Source organism: Bos indicus x Bos taurus, chromosome 4, assembly GCF_003369695.1.
Source record: "Bos indicus x Bos taurus breed Angus x Brahman F1 hybrid chromosome 4, Bos_hybrid_MaternalHap_v2.0, whole genome shotgun sequence".
Taxonomy (NCBI): domain Eukaryota; kingdom Metazoa; phylum Chordata; class Mammalia; order Artiodactyla; family Bovidae; genus Bos; species Bos indicus x Bos taurus.
In genome coordinates this window covers 42,866,851-42,873,708 of record NC_040079.1, presented here as the reverse complement: position 1 = coordinate 42,873,708, position 6,858 = coordinate 42,866,851, and the positions used below count along the sequence as shown (strand labels likewise).

General features: G+C 43.7%; 1 long non-coding RNA gene across 2 annotated transcripts; it reads right to left on the bottom strand.

Annotated features, from left to right (window-relative positions):
• On the bottom strand, nucleotides 1-6,713 carry LOC113891337. Of its 2 annotated transcripts, none has more exons than XR_003510727.1 (3): nucleotides 6,586-6,713; nucleotides 4,219-4,972; nucleotides 1-41 (listed from the first exon to the last, which is right to left on the bottom strand). It is a non-coding gene; the product is annotated as an uncharacterized LOC113891337 (long non-coding RNA). The 2 variants fall into 2 exon arrangements; XR_003510726.1 differs by having other exon boundaries at nucleotides 4,219-4,459.
• Between the last annotated feature and the right edge of the window lie 145 nt (nucleotides 6,714-6,858).

The following is a 6,858-nucleotide window of genomic DNA, read 5'->3' as shown; positions in this document are numbered from 1 at the left end:
TGCATGCCAACAAATTAGAGAAATATAAAATGAACAAATTCCTAGAAACACAAAATTTACCAAGAATAAATTATAAAGAAACAGATCATCTGAATAGACCTAAAACTAGTAAGCAGATTGAAGCATAATAAAATATCTCCTAATAAAGAAAAGTTCTGGACCTGACAGCTTCACTGGTGAATTGTACCAGACATTTTAAGAATGAACACTAATACTCCTCAAATTCTTCCAAAAAATCAAAGAGGAAGGAACATTTTCCAACTCATTCTATGAGAACAGCATTGCCCTGACACCAAAGCCAGACAAAGGTAGAAGATAAAACTACAGAACAATATCCCTCATGAAAACTGAGGCAAAAATCATCAACAAAATATGAGCAAACAGAATTCAGCAGCGTGTTAAAAAAAATTATACAGCATGACCAAGTGAGAGTTACTTGTTAAATGGAAAAATGTTTCAACATACTAAAATCAATCAATTTAATATGCCACATCAACGAAATGAAGGGAAATAAACCCACTGTATCATCTCAATTGATGCAGGAAAGAATTTCACAAAATCCAATATGTTTTCATGATTTAAAAAGAAAACACTCAGTAAATGAGGACTAGAAGGAATACTTCATCACAATAAAGGTCATATATGGAAAAACCCACAGCCAACAGTGTACTCAGTGATGAAAGACTGAAAGCTTTTTCTCTAAGGTCAGAAACATGGCAAGGATACTCACTTTAATCACTTCTTTTCAACATAGTTCTGGCAGTTCTAGTCAAAGTAATTAGGCAAGAAAAAGAAATAAAAGGCATCCAGATTGGAAAGGAAGAAGTAAAATGGTCACTGTTTGCAGATAATATGATCTTATATGTAGAAAACCCTAAAGATTACACAAAAATACTTGTTAGAACTTAATAAATGAATTCAGTAAAGTTGCAGTATACAAAGTCAACCCATAATCTCCGTACATGACACAATTCTGTACACACAATTCAAAAAACAATTCCATCTATAATGGCATCAAAAAGAATGCAATACCAAGGAATTACCTTCTTTAGTAAAAAGGAGGTGAAAGACTCATACACCGAAAACAACAAAACATCACTGAAAGAAATTGAAGATGATGTAAATAAATTGAAAAACTTCCAGTGTTCATGGGTCGGAAGACAATATTGTTAAGGTGTCGATACTATCCAGAGCAATGTACAGATCCAGTGCAATTTGTATCAAAAGTCCAATGATAGCTTTCACAGAAAGAGAAAAACACACCCTAAAATTTATATTGGAACCTCAACAGCTAAAACAATTTTGACAAAGAACAGAGACAGAGCACTTACACTTCCTGATTTAAAGAATTATCACAAAACTATGTAAGCAAAGCAACATAGTATTGGCATAAAGCCAGAGAATAGAATAGAATAGAAAAGAAAGCTCAGAAATAAACACCTGCATGTATGGTCAAATGATTTTTTGATAAGAAGACCAAGACCATTCAATGGAAAAACTGTCCATTCCCCCATTGTCCATTCGGGGGAATGGACAGTCTTTTCAACACATGCTGGGAAAATTAGATATCCCCTTACAAAAGAAAGACATCAGACCCACACTAATACCATATACGCAAGAGACCAAAGACCTAAACTTCAGAGCTGAAAAACTACAAAACTCTTAGAATAAAATATAGGACAAAGTTTTTATAACACTGGAGTTGGCAATGATTCCTTGGGTGTGACACTAGCAGCACACTTAGCAAAAGGAAGAGTAAACGAAATTGACGTCATGAAAATTAACTTTTTGCATCAAAAGTCACTGTCAACATAGTAAAAATACAACCCACAGGATGGGAGAAAACATTTGCAAATGATATATCTGACAAAAGATTAACATGCAGAATATAGAAAGAGCTCTTAAAACTCAACATCAAAAAACAAAACAAAAAAACAACCTATTTAAAAAATTGGTGAAGGACTTGAATAGATGTTTCTCCAAAGAAAATATATGAATGACTAATTAGTATATGAAAAGATGCTCATAAAGGAATTGAAAATCAAAACTACAACGGGATACCACCTCACACCCATTTAGGATGGGTACTATCAAAAAACCAGAAAATCACAGGCGTTGGCAAAGAAATGGACAAATTAGAACACTTGTGCACTGTTGGTGGTAACATAAAATGGTATAGCTGCTGTGGAAAAAGGTATGGTGGGTCCTCAAAAAATAAAAAATAGAACTGCCATATGGTCCCATAATTCCATGTCTAGGTATATTCTCCAAAGAACTGAAGCAGAGTCTGGAAGAGATGTTGTACATCCGTGTTCACAGTAGCATTATTCATAATAGCCCAAAAGCGGAAGCAAGTGTCCTTTGACGGATGGGTAAGCAAAATATGGGTGTATACATACAAGGACCGTTATTCAGTCTTAATAAAGAAGGAAATTTTGCAATATGTTATAAGATAGATGAATCTTGAGGACATTGTGTTAAGGAAAATAGACCAGTAACAAAAAGACAAACACTGTATGATTCTACTCATATAAGGTAGTTAGAGTAGTCAGATTTATAAAGGCAGAAAGAATGATGGTTGCCAGAGGCTGGGAGGAGGGGAAGATTGGGTGCCAATGTTTCATGATATCGAAGTTCAGTTTTACAGGGTGAAATGAGTTAAGAGGATAAATGATGTTGATGGTAGCACTTATTTATATTTAATGTATTTAATACCTCTGAACTGTACACTTAAAAATGGTTAGATGGTAAATTTTGTTATGTGTATTTCATGAACCATAAAAAAGGTATACACACTACTCGGCCATGAAAAAGAAGGAAATCATGCCATTTGCAGCAACATGGATGCAACTAGAGATGATCATACTAAGTGAAGTCAGAAAGACAAATATCGTATGATATCACTTAAATGTGGAATCTAAAATGATGGCACACGTGAACCCATGTATAAAATAGAAACAGATTCACAGACAGAGAATAGACTTGTGGTTGCCAAGGGGAGAGGCAGAGGGATGCACCGGGAGTTCGGGGTTAGCAGATGTAAACTATGACATTTAGAATGGATGAACAAGGTTCTAATGTATAGCGCAGGGAACTATATCTAACCTCCTGTGATAAGCCACAATGGAAGAGAATATATATATATGTGTGTGTGTGTGTGTGTGTGTGTGTGTCGAAGAAGGCAATGGCACCCCACTCCAGTACTCTTGCCTGGAAAATCCCATGGATGGAGGAGCCTGAAAGGCTGTAGTCCATGGGGTCGCTGAGGGTTGAACACGACTGAGCGACTTCACTTTCACTTTTCACTTTCATGCATTGGAGAAGGAAATGGCAACCCATTCCAGTGTTCTTGCCTGGAGAATCCCAGGGACGGGGAAGCCTGGTGGGCTGCCGTCTATGGGGTCGCACAGAGTCGGACACGACTGAAGCGACTTAGCATAGCATGTGTGTGTGCATAACTGAGTCACTTTGCTATACAGCAGAGATTGTCACAACATTGCAAATCAACTATACTTCAGTAGGAAAAACAAATGCACAAAGAGCTGTGGTTTTCAGCAGTTTGGATTTGGGGAGAGGGAAGGATGAATAGGTAGAGCATACCAAGGGGATTTTTAGGCCAAGACACTATTCTGTATAATATTATGGTGGTGGATACATGTCATTATACATTTGTCAAATCCCATAGAATGTGCAATACCAAGAGGGAACTCGAAGGTGAACTATGGACTTCAGTGAATAATAATATGTCAATATTAGCTCATTGATCGCAACAAATGTGCCATACATTAATGCCGGATGTTGATAATAGATGAAACTTTTGAAGGGATAAAGGGGCATCTGGGAACTGATACCTTCTGCTTAGTTAAAAACATTTTTTTTAATTAAAAGATTTATAAAGCTGTGTTTGCTTGGTTTTTCTGTATACATAAGACTGCTCAAAAATTAATTTTTTTTTAAAAGAAGTCTTCACATTGGGCAGAACAGGATCACGGGACCACTGCTGGTTGCAAAGGAGGCTGGGAGAGCAGGGAATAGCATCTTTCACCTGGACTATAAACACAGCCCTTCACCAAATAGAATCAGGATCTGATGGCAAAGATGAAAGCTCTACAAGATGACCAGGCTTGAAATCTTAACCTGCAGGCTGGTTACCCCCCAGGAGCCAGAAATTACCAAAGGCTGTTCACATCCCTGCTAGTCAGAGCATAGCACACGTACCTATCCAGGTGCCACGGCCTGGACCAGTGACCAGTAGAGCATTGCAGTCATACCTTGACCTCTCAGCCCAGACTGTAGACCCTCTGCAGGCTCCTGGGATGCACAGCGGCCAGTCAGTGAGGGGAGCTGAGTCAGCCAGGCATCCCTGACCGCAGGAGGGCCGTCCTTGCCACCTCCTGAGCTTAGGGATGGTGTTCAGTTCCAGTTCTCTCTCTGCTACTGCTCAAACATATTCAATCCCCTTAGTAATAAAGGAAAATTGAAAATGAGGCATCTTTCTACAGTTATTAAATGTGTAAATCTTGATAACAGATTGAACAGATCGATGAGGCTAGTGATTTGGCATTTTTGATTTTTGCTGGTGTCAGTGAGAAGAATCACAGACCTGGGGAAATTCATGGGTGTCTACCATCACCAGACACCAACCAGAACCAATCAGCACCGATCAGTAATTATCAGGATAATTACTCAATATATCCTAGATTAGATTAGCCCAAGGAGAAAGCTGATGAACTCTGTGTGCTTAGGGTTGTAAACTTGGTACTCTTTAACACTCCAATCTCATCTCTAGAATCCCGGATTAAGGAAGGTAAACATGAAATAGAGGAAACAGAGTTAGGCAAGAAGATAGTCACCCAAAACTTGTTTATTGGAAGCAGCCTGACCTTTGGCACGAGGAAAGCAGACGATCCATCACTGTGGGACACAACCCAGTGACACATGTGCTAGTCAGAGAGTAAAGGAAGCGTTGAGTCTGTGTTAAAAGTCAGGAGATAAAGTGGGATACAGGAGTGTACAGGAACTGTGGTCACAACTGAAGTCTGTGCCCCAGGGCGTGACCTCAGAGACCCCACATGCACAGGGAGCCTGGTGGTGCGTCTGTGGCTGAGCGTTTTCCTCTGTAACTCAGAACTGGCTGGTACTGCTCTCACCCTGTGTGTGTCTCAGAGAAGACTGCAGATACCGTACATCTGGGCTCCGTCTCTATGGGTCTCCCGCTGGGAACGAACTAGATCGAGGGGGTGTGCCTGGGGGCTCCACACATGGCAGGGGGGGGCCTGAGACTGAATCTGCAGGGAGTGTCCTCAACCAGCAACCAAAGAAAATGATGGACAAGCCCACACCCTCTGGGGCAGTCTCCCCGCCATTTCCCAGCGGATCTCTGTGGGCATACAGATGCCCACGTGGGAGCCTACTCTTTTTTTTTTTTTTGACTGTAAAGCATAGCGTGTGGGATCTTAGTTCCCTGACTAGGGATTGAACCTATGCCCCCTGCAATGGACGTGCAGAGTCTTAACCACTGGACCACCAGGGAAGTCTCAAGAGCCCACTCTTCAATGCACCCTGGTCAATTCTTTCCATGTCCTGGCTCATCCTTGCTATCTGGTACTGCCCTCTGGGATCACCTTCCAAATCAACTATTCATACTGGAATCCCTGTCTCAGCATCTCCTTCTCAGGGAAGACATCTAGGAAAGAGAACAGAGCCCATAGCTGTGGGCTGGAGTCCTCAGCATCTGCCGGTCAGGGTGTGTGGGGGCAGGGCCAGGGAGATGCCGGAGGGAAGTCACTGCACACAGGCAGGCCCTGGGCCATTGACTCTCCTCTCCACTGTGGCTGATTCCAGGTTTAGGGATCTGTCTGCTCCTGCCCCCGCATCCCCCCCTTGGCGTCTGGTTCCCTTCCTCTTGGCTTCTGTCTTCCCCCGTAGCTCCCTCTGAGTCAGGCCAGCGTCCATGAAACAAACACAAGACCAGGGAGATAGCAGGTTCCTTCCTGCTACTGCCTCTGGCAGGTGGCCACAGGGGAGATTAGTCTCCATAGGCTGCCCTTATCAGCTCAGCCTTGGCATGGGGGCCAAGGTCTGGCCCATTCTGGTGATAGTGAGCCCAAGGAAGCCTTCAGAGATGCCTATCTGGAGGGAGCAGGGGTGAGTGCAGAGTACCTGGGCCCATGGAGGGTGGGGCTGCTCGCCTGGGTCTCCCAGAAACACTCGGCCCCCTCCACGGTGGGTGGGGACAGACCCAGGCAAGGGACATAAGGGAGGGGGCCAGGGCTGAAGAGCAAGGCTGTGGCTCTCAGCCCTGGGATCTCTGTGCGCTGTCAGACGCCAGCGAGCTGGGCCGTCCCCTCTACCCGCAGGAGGAGACTATTGTCCCTGCGTCACTCCACTCCCCACTGCCCCCTCTGTTATCGGATTGTTAATATTAATTAACAACAGTTGCTAAGGATGACAGTGCAAGGGTGTGCCCTAGCCAGAGCTGGCCTGGACCCAAGAGGGCACTGAGGAGAGTAGGGGTCTGAGGCTTGGGATCTGGGGTGGCGGGTAGGGGTGGTAGAGTTTCGGAGGGCCAGTGTCCAGACCCACCTGAGTCTCCCTCTTCTCCTGGGCCTGGTAGCTCCTGCAGCCGAGGCTGTGTGGGAAACTCTCGGCAGGTCGCTGGCTGGCCCAGCCCTCCGGCCTTGGTCACTTTGGGAAGTGGGTAAAGGGGAGACCCTGAGAGGCTCATCTGAGAGGGTGGGACCAAAGGTGGGAGGGACAAGTGATCCATTGATCATTAACTAGCTAAGAGCCCTGGGAGGCACAGGGCTCAACCCCATTGGTCCCCAACCCAGTCAGGTGATGCTGTCCCTGGTAGGG